The 17,982-nt window shown below is 43.0% G+C and overlaps 1 long non-coding RNA gene across 3 annotated transcripts; it reads right to left on the bottom strand.

Annotated features, from left to right (window-relative positions):
* Nucleotides 1–11,946: 11,946 nt before the first annotated feature.
* Nucleotides 11,947–17,250, bottom strand: LOC146253622 (uncharacterized). Of its 3 annotated transcripts, none has more exons than XR_014731811.1 (5): nt 14,141–17,250; nt 13,918–14,051; nt 13,617–13,757; nt 13,370–13,469; nt 11,947–13,292 (listed from the first exon to the last, which is right to left on the bottom strand). It is a non-coding gene; the product is annotated as an uncharacterized LOC146253622 (long non-coding RNA). The 3 variants fall into 3 exon arrangements; XR_014731810.1 differs by having other exon boundaries at nt 11,947–13,469; nt 14,141–14,338; nt 14,434–17,250; XR_014731809.1 differs by having other exon boundaries at nt 11,947–13,469.
* Between the last annotated feature and the right edge of the window lie 732 nt (nt 17,251–17,982).

Here is a 17,982-nt window from a genome sequence, read left to right as displayed (position 1 = left end):
CCCTACCCACATAAAACATAAACATAATAGAGCAGAAAAAGCAAGGATTCCTGTTGGTTTACATCAATGGTATATTATTTTATTACGTGCACTTTCAGCTTCATGAACAGGGCAGCTCAACATCGAAATAATCCAACCTTATTTGATGAAAACGATATCTAATTATCCAGCGTTTTAGCTACGTTGGAATCAGCCTCGCCCTTTCACGCACGGCAACTTCACTGCTTAATTGATTAGCGCAGTAGCTATATTTTCAGCTGTCTGGGCTGACTTAAAAAAAACAGCTCAAACATCCCCTCAACTTGAATTATTTAACAAAAGCAAAGAAGAAAAAGAATCTGACTGACACTGAACCGAACGTATCATAAATACAACGATGCGCACCGGGCGCACCGCTGCTGGCGCCGGTAGGGTTAGCTCTACAGATACTGGACCAAAGAAAGAGGCCACTTTTGGTAGACTGAATGAAACTTTTCTGTTTTCCGATATCTTTAGTTTTTCAGCACCACTGGCATATGTACGTTTAATTTCTTTTCCTGCTGAAACTAACATTTAAACCTTGGTCACGGGGCTGTAAACGTCCCCATGGTAACCGCAAGTTCGACCAATCAGAGATATCAGTCAGTGTTATTTTGCTTAGGATTGTGGGTAGTGTAGTATTTCAACAGAAGATCGCAAATAACAAGGTTGATTTCCTACGGACTTGTGGCTTTTATAGGAGCAGAAACTTTCGTTTCACAAACTCGTAGCTCGATTTTTGTTGGTCTGTTGGGGGCCCCCTTGGAGGGCGGGGCCCATTTCAATTGAAACGGGTGAAACATAGGTAAGGCCGCGTCTGAGAGTGAGTCACAAATTGTCAAAATTAATTTCAGCTTGCAGGTATTTTCTCATTTCTGTATTTTCAGCCATTAAAAATAATAATTTCAGATTTCAGCATTCCAACGCATTTTCAGCAGGAAATGCATGTTCTAGTTCCATATTCTTAGTTCTTCCGCCGTTTTTTGGCCTTTAACTAGTCCTGCATACTTTCACCGATTCCTACAATTTTGGTATCAAAATGTTCAGCTCCTTCAGGAGATGATGGCTATGACTTGGTCTATGGTATTTCTCACTTTTATACTTTTTAGACAATTAAGGTTTTTGTGCAGATTATTCTCCCATTAAAAGTAATGGTAAATCCTTTCAAATCATTAAAAAGCTTCCTCCTCTTTCAAACTTAACCAGTTCAGCATACTTTCAGCTAGAGACACCATTCAAACTTTAAAATGTTCACAAGACATTCAGCTATTCCCAAATGATTCAGCTTTTTCAAATATTCAGCCAATTTTCAATCATGACAGGTTTAAATACATGAAACATTTAGCTCCTTCTTGGGAGTGTGCCACTCTGCTGGCTAGCTCCTTCTTGATTGTTATGATTGAGCAGCTGCTCTTTTTCTGATATTCAACTAAATTGTCAAACAAATTCCTCTGACGTTCATATAGTTTAACTTACAGAAACAAGTTACACCTTAAATGTAGGAAAACTTGTCCTCTTTCAGCCAATGTAACTACTAAAGAGCTCACATTTACAGATTTTCAGCTTTGAGCCTTGAAGCGACAGCAGCCTTTCAAATTATCTCACTAACTTCAATGGAGAGGTGGGTAAAATTCGTCAGAGAATTTCGAAAATAGACGTGTTTTTAAACTGCCGGTAGAGTCGTATTTCCGCACAGACATAAAAAGGACATGTCTGGTTTCGGGGGAGTCTTGGGTCTCGGAAAATATCCTCATTTTTTGGATTGGACGTATAGTTTTGCGTCTAGGTTAACTTGTTTGAGGTGTGGAATCCAGCTAAATTCGTGATTCTCTGCCCAGCTCGTTAGCGAGCACAGCTGCTCCATTGCCGTGGCAACCAAACAAACACACACCAGGAAACCAAAAGGAACACGTTTTCAAGACTGCAGGTACAGTCTATTTCTGACTGTACAGACATAAAGAATATCTCTGGTTTCGGCAGAGTCTTGGGTCTCGGAAAATATCCTAATTTTTTGGATTGGACGTACAGTTTTGCGTCTAGGTTAACTTGCTAAATGTGTCATTCTCTCTGCCCAGCTCGTTAGCGAGTACAGCTGCTCCATTGTGGCAACCAAACAGACACGCACCATGAAAGCAGAATTGGGTACATTTACATTTACATTTACATTTATTCATTTAGCAGACGCTTTTATCCAAAGCGACTTCCAAGAGAGAGCTTTACAAAAGAGCATAGGTCACTGAACATAACAACGAGATAGTCCCAAACATTGCAAGCAGCCAAAACATGAAGCATACATTGTGAAAAAGCTAAACAAGTGCCAAAAGGGAAGACCCATAAGAGCATGTAGTTATACAAGTTAAAATAAAACAACATGAACCACAAAAGTGCAGGACTGTACCTGTAAAAGAACAATCAACAGTAAAATATTACACAGCAAGTACAAGACTTAACTTCGTTATATCTAACCTACAATAGCAACAAGTCGCTCAATAAGAGTCGTAGTGATCCTGGAGCAGACTAACAAATCCAGCCAAGCATTCTTAAGTGCCGTTGTACTCCCGGAACAAGTGCGTCTTGAGCCTTTTCTTGAAGGTGGGGAGCCAGTCAGTGTCCCTGATGGAGCTGGGGAGCTGGTTCCACCATTGGGGCGCCAGGCAGGAGAAGAGCTTGTGTTGGGACCGGGCAGTCTTGAGCGGTGGGACCACCAGGCGGTTGTCTGAAGAAGACCGTAGGTGACGGGTGGGGGTGTAAGGTTGCAGGAGAGACTTGATGTAGATGGGTGCAGTCCCGTTCACTGCTCGGAAGGTCAGTACCAGGGTCTTGAATCTGATACGGGCGTTGATGGGTAGCCAGTGGAGGGAGATGAGGAGCGGGGTAACATGGGAGCGTCTGGGTAGATTGTAGACCAGGCGGGCCGCTGCATTCTGAATCCTCTGAAGAGGGCGGGTTGCACATGCTGGGAGACCAGCGAGCAGCGAGTTGCAGTAGTCCAACTTGGAGAGGACCAGTGCTTGGACTAGCAGCTGGGTGGAGTGCTCAGACAGGTATCTCCTGATCTTTCGGATGTTGTAGAGGGTGAATCTACAAGACCGGGAGACTGCGGCGATGTGGGCCGTGAAGGAGAGCTCGTCATCCATTGTAACCCCAAGGTTCCTGGCAGAGGATGAGGAGGTCACCGTCGCAGATCCCAGGGTGATTGACAGGTCGTGGGAGATGGAGGGTTTAGCCGGGATGATGAGAAGTTCTGTTTTGGCGAGGTTCAGCTGGAGGTGGTGCTCGGTCATCCAGGCGGAGATGTCTGCGAGGCAGGCCTCAATCCTAGCAGAGATCCCCGGATCGGTCGGGGGGAACGACAGGTACAGCTGGGTGTCGTCAGCGTAGCAGTGGTAGGAGAAGCCATGGGAGGTGATGATTGGTCCAAGTGAGGTGGTGTACAGAGAGAAGAGGAGGGGTCCAAGGACGGAGCCCTGTGGGACACCGGTGGAGAGCTGGCGGGGGTCTGACAGTTTGCCTCCCCAGGAGACCTGGTAGGATCTTCCCGAGAGGTAGGATGAGATCCACTGGAGTGCAGTGCCAGTGATGCCCATCTCTCCAAGTCTGTAGAGCAGGATCTGGTGGTTAACCGTGTCAAACGCTGCAGAAAGGTCCAGCAGAATGATGACGGATGACCTCGAAGCCGCTCTGGCAGACTGGAGGGCAGTGGTGACTGAAAGGAGGGCAGTCTCTGTGGAGTGGCCGGTCTTGAAGCCCGATTGGTTGGGGTCAAGCAGGTTGTTCTGAGAGAGAAAGTTAGAGAGTTGGTTAGATACAGCACGTTCAATTGTTTTAGAAAAGAAGGGTAGCAGTGATACCGGTCTGTAGTTCTGGAGGACGGCAGGGTTAAGGGAGGGTTTTTTGAGTAGAGGAACAACTCTGGCCTGTTTGAAGGCAGAGGGGAAGGTGCCAGAGGTAAGAGAGGAGTTTAGGACATGGAGCAGAAAAGTTATGATAGAGGGGGAGATAGTTTGAAAGAGAGGGGAGGGAACAGGATCAAGGGGGCAGGAGGTGGGGCGATGAGAGAGAATGAGGTCAGAGAGCTCTGACTCGGACAGGGGAGAGAAAGTGTTTAGACATTTAGTTGGGTCAGTCGTGAAAGGTGAGGGGGTAGGAAAGGTGGGTTTAGGGAACCGACTGCTAATGTCGGAGACTTTTTCCTCAAAGAAGGAGGAGAAGTCGTCTGCTGTCAGAGTGGAGGGGGGGGGGTGGGGGAGGTGGGTTAAGAAGGGTGGAGAAGGTAGAGAAAAGTTTGTGGGGGTTAGAAGCAGAGTTAATTTTGTTAAGAAAGTAGAGGGTTTTAGCACCAGTTATGTGAGAAGAGAAGGATTTAAGGAGGGAGTGATACTTATCAAGGTCCAGACCGTCTTTGGACTTGCGCCATCTCCTCTCAGCTGCTCGAAGGGTGGACCGCTTTTCACGAATAACATCCGTAAGCCACGGGCAGGAGGGAGAAGATCGAGCAGGCCTGGTTGACAGGGGACAGAGAGAGTCAAGTGATGCAGTTAAAGTGGTTAACAAGGTGTCGGTGGCAGTGTTAGTGGGGTAGGACGAGAACTCGTCAATGGGAGGGATGGAGGATGTTACAACAGAGGAGAAATGGGAGGGGGATAGGGAGCGGAGGTTGCGCCGGAAAGTTACGAGGGGAGGGGAGGTAGGAGGAGTTGGAGGGAGAGAGACAGAGAATTTGATAAAGTAGTGATCAGATATGTGCAGAGGGGTTACAGAGGTTAAGTCAGTGATACAGTTACGTGTCAGGACGAGGTCTAGCTGTTTGCCTGCCTTGTGGGTCGCCGGTGTGCTCAGCAGCGTCAAATCAAAGGCAGTCAGGAGGGACAAGAAGTCAGCAGCCTGCGTTCCTTGGAGGTGGATGTTGAAGTCCCCAAGGACTATCAGGGGGGTTCCATCATCCGGGAGGATGCTGAGGAGCATGTCCAGCTCGTCCACAAAGTCAGCTAGCGGTCCTGGTGGGCGATAAAGAACAATTAAGCATGCTTTGATAGGATTAGTTATCATCACATAGTGGTGTTCAAATGATTTGGCAGTAAAAGAGAGTGGCGTGGATGTGTATTTAATATGTGGGGAAAGAAGCAAACCTGTCCCACCACCCCGCCCAGTTGAGCGGGGTGAGTGAGTGAAGGAGTGGTTGACGGAGAGAGCAGCTGGAGTTGCAGTGTTCTCTGGGCGGATCCATGTCTCTGTCAGCGCAAGGGCATGAAGAGAAGCATGGGATGCAAACGCCGGGAGGAAGTCTGCCTTGTTCACAGCAGACTGGCAGTTCCAGAGCCCTAAGGAAAGAGAGAGGGCAGGTGGAGAAGATCTGGATAGGTAGTGAAGGTTAGAAGTAGACCGTATATATTTTGTGACATATCTACGTCTACGGGTAGTGTAATGAACAGGAATGCTAAAGAAACACATGCTAGCTATGAATAAGTTCTAGGTAGAATATAATCTTATTATGAATATGAATAGGTTGATACTTATCAGAAGAGGTGATCCTCCTCGTCGGCCTTCCTTGGTGGACTCCCGCAGGTAGACTCCTTTGTCTTTGATCGACTGAGTCTTCGTGCGCCGAGGCTAGCAGACGAGGCTGCCTCTGTAGTGCTAACCGCCTTAAATATGCAAGGCGCAGCTGACAATGACCTTGGTCAGGAGACAGTCACGATGTACATACAGTAAAAACACTATTCGCTCGTTTTGGAAACTGCAAAAAGAGTTGTATTTCTGACCGCACAGACACACAAAGGATATCAATGGTTCTTGGGTCTTGGGTCTCGGAAAATATCCGTTTTTTGTGGATTGGACGTGTAGTTTTGCGTCTAGTTTAACTTGTTTGAGGTATGGATGCTAGGCAAATTTCTGTTATTCTCGACGAACCAATAAAGTTAATCATTCATCAAACCCGATTACTAGCAATTGTCGGTTTATGCCAATAATACAATTACTCCGTTAGCAATTGTCGGTTTATGCCAATAATACAATTACTCCGTTTACATGTGTAACTAGTTATGCGATTACTCAATAAACACGTCTACATGATTCTTTTTATTAATCGTTGTATGCTTCACGGACGAAACTTGCACCATCATCCTTCTGCAACAAAGTGTCGCCGTGTCTTCTTGTATCGGCCCTACTGCTGTATGTTTGAATCCTACTAAGAAAGCCGAGTAAATGCACTCAATGGTAGGCTACATCTGCTACTGCTTTTACTATCCCAACTATAATTTCAGCAGTTAAAACGATAATATTCTTGTTATGACTAGCTTCTTCTCCTGTTTAACAGTTCAGCTTCCAGCTTCTCCCGCATTGTAGGCTATTTTAGCTCTTAGCTTTGTTAGATCATGCAGTTCAGCTTCCACACTGCCTCTTTTGTGTGACTCACACATTTTTGAAATTCATTTCAGCTTTCAGCTTGCGGGTATTTTCTAATTTCTGTATTTTCAGCAATAAAAAATACATATATATAAAAAAACAAACGTTCAGCTCCTTCAGGAGATGTGTGCTGTGTTTTGGTATTTCTCCCTTTTATACTTAAAAAAATGTTAAGGTTTTTGTGCAAATTATTCTCCCTTTAAAAGTAATGGTAAATCCTTTCAAATCATTAAAAAAGCATCCTCTTTCAAACTTAACTTCTTCAGCATACTTTCAGATAGAGACACCATTCAACCTTTAAAATGTTCACAAGACATTCAGCTTATAGCTTTCTACTAAATGTTCACTATTTTCAGCTTTTTTAGCATGGTCAGCTATCCCCATTCAGGTTTTCAGCATTCTCACTGCTGTTTCGCAGGAACAGCCTTTTCTAGTTCTATTTGCATTTTCTTCTTCAAGACTGCACATTTTATGCCATAATCAAAAAGAAAACATGGCGAACATAGCCTATGTACTCGGTCTGGCCGCTCAGTAGGTAAGTCAGATTTTGCAGGTTACTTTTTAACCGGCCAATCAGCGAACAGAGGGAGTGGCTGAGAACGTTGACGTTGTGCGCTAGTTTGTGTTGTAGTTCCGTAATGGCGGCGGAGAAAGATGCGAGCCAAGCTATTCAGTCCGTTGTGGCAACGCTGCCGAATATCCAACAGCTAAAGCCGGAGCAAGAACAAGTTTTGCTGAGTTTTGTTAGTGGCCATGATGTTGTGGCCCTCCTCCCCGAACCATCCCGGGGTTCAGGAAAAGTTTGATTTTCCACCTACGGCAGCTAGCTCTGTTACACTAGTGGTGAAGGAATTGGCTAAGGCGAACGCAAGCGATTGGTTATGGCAGATTACAGTGGTTCTGGGCAGATCCAATAGTTTTAAACTTCAACAGAGTACCCGCCTACAAGGACGTCAACGCTTGTCAATGGAGCGAGGCCAGACTCTCTGTACAAATGAAATGAGAGTCTGGTCAGGACCAGGCTAGCAAAGTCCTGCCATAGACTTATATATTAATAGACACAGCTAGATTTTTTTGCGCGTCAATGTTGCTTCACTCGGTTATCCTGCTCGTCGTAAAGTTTACAACGTTTGCTTGGCGAGCTAGGTGGCATGAGAGCGTAAGAAATGGTTGAAATGCGTGTGTCACACGCAAGCCCCCACCCATCGCCTCTCGTCTTGAGGCAACAGTCCCGGTGGATGTTGGTGGTATTGCATTTCCGATTTTCTACTATTCTATTAACTCCAGTTAACATATCTAAGTTTGAAACCAATGTGAAATGGGTAAACTAGCAGCCCATTTATTTGCTAATGTCAAGAAGTTGCCTGGAAACGTGTTCGCGGATACGAACAGGGGACAAGCACAAAAGGGAACATCAGCAAATTGCTGATTTACCTGAGCTGAATGAGAACAAAGAGAAAGGGCTTGATAATCTACAGTTGCCTGCCTTTATTGTAGCACGTTTTACAAATGGTTGCACACATAGGCCTACATGACGGTTGTTTGTAGATTTTATGTCCGTTATTTTAAAGCAGATTTAAGTGCAGATTAATGCACTAATAATGGACACACAGGTTTTTCTCTTATGCAAACAGTTTGATTTTTATCTGCTGTACCTTTGCATTCAGTTTGTGCCCATCCAGATTCATTATGACCTTCTAAAAAAACTCAAAGGTGTACTTGAGATTGTCTGAAAAGCTCAGAACAAGGGCATAAATGAGCCCAAACAGCATGACGAACCCCACAATGACACTTTGCTCAGGACTTTGATGCCTTCTATCACAATTCCCACATCGTCTGGCTCTCCATCTGCATCTCGTCGGATCATGTAAATCCCCATGACTGTGTTTTCGATGTCCTTCTCTGCATCTTCAGTAGCAGCGTACGGTGGCCCACGGGTGAACACCACAGAAACATTAGCGAAGCAAACAAAAGTTTAAAAGACAACAACATTAACACACAACACAACAACATTAACAAAAAACGAAACATTTATAAAAACGCTACATTTCAAAAACAATCTACTACTTACAACACAACAGCATTGGTTCACACCACCAACATCAGTCGAGAACACCGCAGCATTAGCTGAGAACACCGCAGCATTAGCACAAAACACAACGACATTTGCAGAAACGCTGCATTTCAAGTTCACACCAAATCGTTCTCCAGACCACTAGGGGCAGTGCATGCAAAATAGGGTGTTTTACCTGTTGTAGTGTACTTCAAGTGAAGTAAATTAACTCTACGGGAACACGCTTACATACCTCTTGGAGGTTTGCTATCAAACATAATTCCAAATCATTGAAACTGAGAGAGGGCGTGCATTTTGTAAAACAAGATTATAATTAAAATATAATAAAACCAACTTTCATTGGTGAATTTAAGTTATGTTCTTGTTTGATGTTCTTGATTTGAATGATTTCAAATTGACCGGCTGTCCAAAAGTTCGTTTTTATTTTGGTGAGAACCCAACTAATTCCATTTTGCACTGCCCCTAGTGGTCTGGAGAACGTTTTGGTTTGAACTTGAAATGCAGCGTTTCTGCAAATGTCGTTGTGTTTTGTGCGAATGCTGCGGTGTTCTCGGCTAATGCTGTGGTGTTCTCGGTTAATGCTATGTGTTCAAAGCCGCAATCTTCAGCTCCGGTGTGGGAACATTTTGTCTTTAAGCCGAATGAGATGAGAACCAATTAACGTGAACGAGCCGGTATGTCGACTTTGTTTAAAAACAGTGGAAACAAAAAGAGGCAACTAACCTAACATCCCACCTAGCAATACATAACTATCCCACCCAGTTTTTCAACCTGTGAACAACAACTGGAGCTGGAAAGGGGTCTTCCATACAGTTCTGTTACAGATGCCTTTTCCCGACAGTGCAAATATAAACGTGACAGTGCGAAATGGCGCACCCTCACTGATATCGCAACTCTCTATATAGCCAACGAGATGCAGCCATTAAACACGGTCCAAAAAAACAGCAATTACAAATATGCTGCAAACTTTTGACAAACACCGGGCTGCCAACTGTCACGCATTGGCCGTGAGACACACGCATTTCAACCATTTCAAACGCTCTCAAGCCACATCTTATATATGTATATCAAGCTGAAAAGGCAACGCCAACCCAGTAGCCCTGTTAACCTTGTAAACAATAAGGCAGGGGTAGGCAACCCTGGTCCTAGAGAGCCGCTGTCCTGCATGTTTTAGATGTTTCCCTGCTCCAGCACACCTGATTCAAATAAATGGTCATTACCCGGCTTCCACAGAGCTTGATAACCACCCATTCATTATATCAGGTGTGCTGGAGCAGGGAAACATCTAAAACATGAAGGACAGCGGCTCTCTAGGACCAGGGTTGCCTACCCCTGAAATAAGGGATGATGGAGTGAAGCAACATAGACGCGCGAACAGCCGTTAAAACTCGCCTTGGGAGCGGGGGGGGGGGGGTCGCGCACACTCAGACTGGACAACAGTTTCTACCAAAGGGCCATCAGGCTTCTGAATGGACACTGATATGGACATTGATGTACTGCACAGTACACAGGACACTTATACACTGTCACTTTCAGCTACTGGTTGCACTATAAGTAACATTGCACTACTGTACCGCCATCAGGCTCCTGTATGGTCATTGACATAGTCACTGATCTGCAATTTTGCACTATTGTACTGTACTCCACTTAGGTTAGAATAGGTTTAAGGTTGAAATAGGTTTTATGTGCATTTAGGGTTAGTATAGTGTATTATTTATAGTTATCTGTAATTTAGGAAGTTTTAGTATTAGGGTTAGTATAGTCGATTATTTATTGCTATCTGTATATTTAGGAAGTTTCACTTATTTAAGATCAAATCAACAGACTGATGTCACGGGGACCACATTCAGTACCTTATTAAACAGGGAAGCACCCAGCTGGCCGCAATTAACCGGGGGATTGGGAGGGTTTTTAAACTCAGATCACCGTTAGTCAAGCGGCGTTGGGGACTGGAAGGAGAACTGAAACTGGAAGCAGAGAGAGGACTGGAAGCAGAGAGAGGACTGGAAGCAGAGAGAGGACTGGAAGCAGAGAGAGGACTGGAAGCAGAGAGAGGACTGGAAGCAGAGAGAGGACTGGAAGCAGAGAGAGGACTGGAAGCAGAGAGAGGACTGGAAGCAGAGAGAGGACTGGAAGCAGAGAGAGGACTGGAAGCAGAGAGAGGACTGGAAGCAGAGAGAGGACTGGAAGCAGAGAGAGGACTGGGGAAGCAAGGGACTGCAACACAGCGCGCACAGAGACGGACTTTCGCGGAAGCTGAGTACCGTGAATTCTATACAGCCAAGCTTGTGGAACATGCTGCCCGGACTGCTCGGCCTATTTATACACCTGAGTTTGAGGTTTTATCCACAGTTGTGTTAGGCTTGCACACGTGAGTTTGTTGTGTGGTGTTCCACTGTTTTTACAGATTTTGCCGTTCATGCACTAGTTGGAGCACCCTGCAGTCCCAGGTGGGCGATAGGATTGCAGTCCCAGGTGGGCGATAGATTACGTCCAGTGTGCGCAGAATAATCAATCGGACGATTCCAACAGTCTCCGGATAACCCCCCCCCCTTCCCCCTGCTGGAGGAGGCCAGTATCAGCGGCCACCAGTTGAACCAGGCTACCTTACCTCCTGCCAGAGCCTCTTGAGGCGATCAACGTCAAGGACTTCCTTTTCTTTTTTTTACCAATAAACCTAATACATTTTATACCTCGATTCTCTGACTTTTGGCATCTTTGGAGTGGGAAATACGTTTTGCTCCTCAGAGTAAGAGTAGACTAAGTGGAGGCACCAGCGCCCGCACCTGTGACACTAAGCTAAAAAATCTGCTTGAAATATTTTACCTCAAGTGTAGTAGGCTAGCTAGCAACGACGATATACATGCAGCTAGCCTGCTAACTCAGACTTGTCAAAGTGAAAACGGTGCAAAAATAGCATTGCTTGATGGTTGTTGCACAAATGTAGGTCAGTATTACAAAATGCACGTAGCGAAGTACATAAACCAATAAAAAACGAATACATACCAAAGAATGAACTTCCCCACTTGCAGTCAGTGTCTCTTGCCGTTAGGAAATGTGCTCAAAAAAGGCAGTGAGATCTGAGGGGTGGGACAGTTGTCTCGCACATGATCAAAGGGTGGTTTCTCAACTAAGCTAATTTATTTTGCGTTGATCTAATCTAGTTACATCTCCTAGGTGAAACTATTCATACATTTTAAGTTACACCCCAAAAATTTACATACATACACTTTTAAAATAGATTTATTTAAATTAAATAAACTACATTTAAATGTGTCAGATCTAAGAAGAACTTGAATCATTGAACAAGTTACAGTTAGACAATTTAACAACATGAACCTCAAAGTGCAAGGGTGTACCTGTGTGAAAGAGCCAGCAACAAAAATAAAATACAAAGCAAGTACAATAGTTTTAAGTCAGTTACAACAGTCTTCTTGCTAACCTATTAAAATTCAAATACATCTAAATGTTAACTGGTAATTATTTAGCTGTTATTTTTTACAGAATTGAGCGCTTGTGGAGAGATGTTTTTGGAGGGGTACTTGATCTTTTCTACACCCACTTCTACAACCTGGAGCATGAGGGCCTACTTTATTCAGATGATGAAGTTCACCTCTATGCACTGCACTGGAGCTTTCTTCCACAAGTACAGAGGCACCTTTAGTTCTTCAAAGATGGCTGGAACCACCACCGACTCCGGACCGAGGGCAATCAGTCACTTCACCAACTCTGGACTCGTCATCAACTAGAGGCACACCCCTTACAGGTATGCATGTTTAATCCTTAGGAGTTATTTGTATTGCTCTATAGCACTTGCATTAAACTGATTTAGTAGATTCTCATTTTCTTGTTAGATGACACATCCTCACTTAATTTTGTACTCACTAACTTGAGGACTCACGGTAATCTGCATCCTCTAACCAATATATTTCTACCTTTTCTCAAACTCTTTAAAGCCCCATACAGTGTATTGTCGATTTACATTAAGTGATTAAAATCTTTCTATTAGGTCAATGTAGAGTATGGCATCGACTGGGCAGGTCCATTCAGGCCTCGTTGTCAAGGTGTCATTATACCTGAAGTGGAACTTCAGCGCCCACTGACTGAACAGGATTGTATGTATACATCCAATGTGTTGGATGTATACACACAATCTGTGGCCATATTGTCTGAAATTCTTAACTATGCAACATAGGTATATACCTTGTCTGTAAAAAGATCTGGAATCCAGAAATGCAGAATACAAAACTTGACATTGAATTCCAGACTTTAGTAAGTGTCAGGTACAATAACAGTTATTGCATTTTTTTTCAAACACGCTGTCAATATTGACATTACATAATCAGAACTATTGAAATGTATGATCTTTATTGTAATACTTGACTGATCTACTAGTGCTGTAAAGTTGCAGCAATTAGAACACTGCTTAAACATTAAAGCATCCATGAACTTACAGAGAATAAAGGCAACTGTATAGCCTTATTGATATATATGCACTTATTAATAAACCAGATGTAAAACAAACTTTTTATGTGAAAGAAGGTTTTGTTCTCTTAAAAACAGCTGTAATTTTTCTAATTAAGCCCAAAGCCAACATCTGTCACACTAGTTACCATGGTCATGTCTGCTTTAAATGTTTTATATTCCAAATAATGGTTGGGCAACTTCAGAAGACAGAAGCATGTCGATGATTTAGGAAGGCCAGCTTGACTCACAACTTCAAGATCTAGGGATTTTGGAGGTACTTCCAATCCGGTCCAAAACTTGAGGTGCTGTTCTAGGGATTTTGGAGAGGCTAAAAATAATGACAAGAAATCAAAACATTACAAATGATTGCTCCTTTCATGAAGTATTTATAGTAATAAAGCATACCATTCTCTATGTAGTCGTGGAGGAAGCTGGTGATCCGGCAGAGATCTTCCAGAGAGACATCCTCGTCACCATTGTTCAGTGTCTTTCAGTCTAGAATCATCTTGAAAAAGATGTCCATATTACTACACTAGACCAGGCCAGACTATGACCATAAATATTCAAAATCAAATCTAACTACTAGAGCTGTGATGAAAGTAAAATAATCCTCACCTAGTATACTTCCTAAAATGAAGGGAGGTACACTTACCATTGGAGTGCTCAATGTAAAGGAGCTTCTGGGGAAAAACAGGGGAATGGTGTCTCTCCTCTCTGTTAGCAGAGGCCAGATGAGAGTTTCTTTCAAACCAGACCGCAGTTGCTTTAATTGTTTGACAGTTCTTTCAAAGACCTGTCAAATACATATAAACTAGGGAACTATGGTTCAAACAAATGGTTCCAGTGAATTTTTTTTAAAGTTTTGGTAGAAATGTCAATCTCTAATAAGAACTTTTACTTAATTACAACTGCAGGTACTTATTAGTGCCACTGTGAATGAAGATTAGACTCACAACATGGAGGAGCATCTTTTCCATGAGCCATTTCCTGTTATCTTGGGTCACTCCTGGCAGATCCCAGGATACAGCCAATGTTGTAATAGTTGTGAGGAAATGTCTTGTCACTCCTTTGCCCACAGCAGGATCACCTATCAACATTGCACAAACAATTCAAACCCCATTGTTTATTTATCAAACAGGCAGAATTTATTCAGAGAATCAAAACTGTAGACTTTACCATCAAGTGAGCACTGGAGTGGACAAGCCCATTCTGTGTTACGGTTCTTGTAAAAAGTCAAGATGGACCTTTCCCTGTCCTCTTCTGTGTCTCTCACATCCATGTGAAGTCTCAGAGGCTTTCCTGTTTCGTGGGTACCGATTATGTGCTCTCTGAAACTTGTTGCAGCTTTTAGTGTATCCGATTCCATTTTCCACCCTGTAAATGCAAAAATAGCAATTCAATATTGCTAATCGTCCCCTTTAAAAATCTGTTTTACTTAATCAAATGTATGATGCAACTATTTAAAATACCTGACTCCTTAACAGCATCTACATCAATGATCTCAGTCACCGCTTCAGTTTCCCTGGATGACACATGGTTTCCTGTGCCAAATCCTGGATTATACCTGCCTGTCTGGGTAGTCTACTATCTGAAGCACTTGCTGACGCCTCAGACCTACTATCTGAACCATTCGCTATTCCTATTAATATATATTTTTTATAAATCCCACCCCAAAAGTCACAGAATTCAACATCCTTTTAATAATAAAAAGAAAAGTTACACTTTCAATTTTCAAAACGAAACCATGTACTGTAAGAATAGACAAATGACAGACCAGTACATCATGCAAGATTCACTGTGCACTTCTATCTCTACAAAAGGAAATTCCTGTCTGCAGCATACACACAGCTGAGGAGGTCCAGCCAGTCCAGTTTCTCTGCCAATCTCAGCCTAATTTCTGGACTCCTATTAATTTGGATCATTACATTCAAACAAAAGAAGACCCAGGATTAATGTTACATTAAAACCAATGCTTCCTTTATAATTAGCAGACCATACCTAAAAACAGTCTTTCACTGCACTATGTGATTGTAGCAAACTAAGTAGGCAAATGCCTAGATGCATAATAATAAAACGATATACATTTGAATGCTGATTTATACAGCAGAAAGGTTAGTGAATGCTTACATGGTCTAGATTTAAGTTCCTTTGAAGTGGGCGGATAAAAATGGTGGCACTGCCAATCTGGGTCTGTGGGTCTTTGAGGAATTTGATATTGTAGCCTTTATTTGGACACGGTATTAATAGAAGCTGCCGGCTTCGTGTCATTCCAGAAATTTTGAGTAATTCAAATCCTCCAGTACTTCTCAATTTAGGAAAAGAGCATACAAGAAATTCCATCAACTCATCTGTGCTGGTGTGATCAGGGCCGGATTAAGACATTTTGAGGCCTGGGGCTAATTGCCAGAATGAGGCCCCAACGCACATCATGACACACACACACACAAACCCAAATGACTTTGTAGCTCGTTGTTTTTACCTTACTACAGTACAAAATATGCGTTATTTGTGATTTAATAACATTTTGCTATGGAGTTATTGATCCCAGAAGTTTGAATCTGTGAATGTCATGCCAACTTTACCGAACTCGCCAAGTGCACTGACACATCAGTGCTTTAAAGTCCACAGAGCCACTCTATAAATATGATCAGTTTGAACATGTGACTCGCCATCATCATATCAGTGATATTAAAAGGCCCATTTTTGCTCATTCTCAATCATGGATGGACTGGGAGTTCTGGCCTACCAGAACCGTCCCGTATACGCCACCACAGCGAGCGCCCTCTGATACAGGGTGTGTACAGGTATTAACAAGTTAAATTTAAGACTTTTTAAGACCTTTTAATACCACTTCTAAATGAAATTTAAGACCAAACTTACAACGGAAATACAAATCAAAAGTGGAAATATACAGTAATATTTCCAAATAAACACACTGATGTCTGTTCAAAATGAACAGTGTAGTAAAACAGTGGCGGCGGCACAGGGGGGGCGGTCGCCCCTCCGAAAAATATGTTGGGGGGGCGTTGCCCCCCTCAATAAAATCCACTAGCTAAGTGTATAATGAAATTCTGCCCCCTAAAATGCAGGAAATAGCGTTTCAGAGGGTGTAGATTTCATTTTTTTTGCGGGGCAAAAAAATCTCGCCCCTCCATCACAAAAAACGTGCCGCCGCCTCTGTAAAATCACAATAATCGGTTGAGTTTACGAACATTGACTAAATGTGTAATTGCTCCGAGGTCGGATGGCATTGTTGGCTCTGGATTTCCTATTGTAATTTGTATTTATTTGTTTATTTGTCAGGGACAATGCAGCGCACATTATTACATACATGTTGTAGATGTGTTGCATAAAAGGTTTTTAGCCAATAGGCTAATTTGCAACCCCAGTCCCTGGTCAGACCTTTCTAAAAAGTTAGGCAAATACAATTTACAGTATAGTGTGAGTCACACAATCATGCAGCAGTTGCAATATATTAGTATATCAACATTTCACAGATTCATGACCACATTACACACAACAGAGCATCACGTAACAACACAATACATTACAACAGGGACAACACAGACACACTGTGCTCCTGCCTTTATGGACCTGACTTAGTGGCTACATGTTTGGTTTTCTTTCAGCCAGTGTTTCATCTTTCTATTTAATGTTTTCAGTTTGGTTTGTGTTTTTATTTATGTTGGTAAATTATTCCATAAATGAGTCCCTATTACTGAAAAACATGATTGTCCAAAAGTGGTTTTGCGCACCTCTACTAAGCAGTTGCCACCCACTGTAACATCCACCGTTGTAGCGTTGACATCGTTGCTAGCGATGGAAATGTTGGAGCAGAAACTAGCACTTGCAGGCTTCTGGCGTGCCCTTCGTAGTCTCTGTGTTTTTGCTCTGCACGTTCGATTCCATCGCTCTGATCCCCATTGTCCCAAGTTAGAAATGTTTCCGACACGCAGTTCACTTCATAAGCATTTCCAGGCACCAACCTTAACCAAGAATACTCGTTCTTTTCAAACCATTTGTAATTTAACTTTCATTTCCCCATGTTTCTAAGTTGATTGGCTATCAACCATTGCTGTATTGATACTAAAGAAGATGTATTAAAATTATGTATTGTGCTTGTTAAATGTATGTCTTATGAACTTAGAAGTGTGCTCAGTTTTAAAACATTGTGTCTCACACAGGGTGTGGGAAACAGGCTGTATTTTGTGTTGTTATCTCTCCATTTCAGAAGCAACCTTGAATCCGGGCTGAGAGAGAGCCCGAGCAGGTGGGATGCGTAAGGAAGAACAACTCCCTGATACACAAGAGAACAAGCTCAACCCTTTTTTGATATTTCTGTTTCAATTGCACTGTATAATATATGCTAGGGCAGGGACAGATAGCCAGTTGGACTTCGTGAACCAGCCCAAACTCTGTTGCGGGTAGGGAAACGTAGACAGCCCCAGAGCTCTGTACTTGTTGATTTCCAACTGCTGCATTAAAGCTGATATTATCGGACCTCTGCGACGCCAGACCACTCTTTCTAGAACACAGACTTGTGTCATTGAATACCATCATTACATATTGGAATAGACGCAAACAATCTACATCCTTCAAATGGTGACCCCGACGCTGAAAAGAGGGAATCCAGAGGGTTCCGGCCCGACCGACAGATCGGGAGAGAGACCCATACACCAGTACGAGGAGGCAGACGTAATCGTCAGGCGCGCCTCAACATAAAAAAAGGTAAGAAGACACCTGTTAATTCAAAGTACTGCTATTCGGAACTGAGAACCAAATTTAGACGATTACTATGTTTCATCGTACCTAGTCAAACCATCAGTAGTGGGAAATCAACCGTTTTATAAGTCAAAAGAGTCAATGCTTGAGGTTAAGTGTCCCTCGAAATAGTTAATGCTTGAGGTTAAGTGTCCCTCAAAATAGTTAGTGCTTGAGGTTAAGTGTCCCTCAAAATAGTTAGTGCTTGAGGTTAAGTGTCCCTCAAAATAGTTAGTGCTTGAGGTTAAGTGTCCCTC

The sequence above is a fragment of the Hypomesus nipponensis genome, chromosome 17 (genome assembly GCF_054491055.1).
Source record: "Hypomesus nipponensis isolate SF chromosome 17, ASM5449105v1, whole genome shotgun sequence".
Taxonomy (NCBI): Eukaryota; Metazoa; Chordata; class Actinopteri; order Osmeriformes; family Osmeridae; genus Hypomesus; species Hypomesus nipponensis.
Note: the sequence above shows the minus strand (reverse complement) of the source record. Positions and strands in the feature narration are given on the sequence as shown.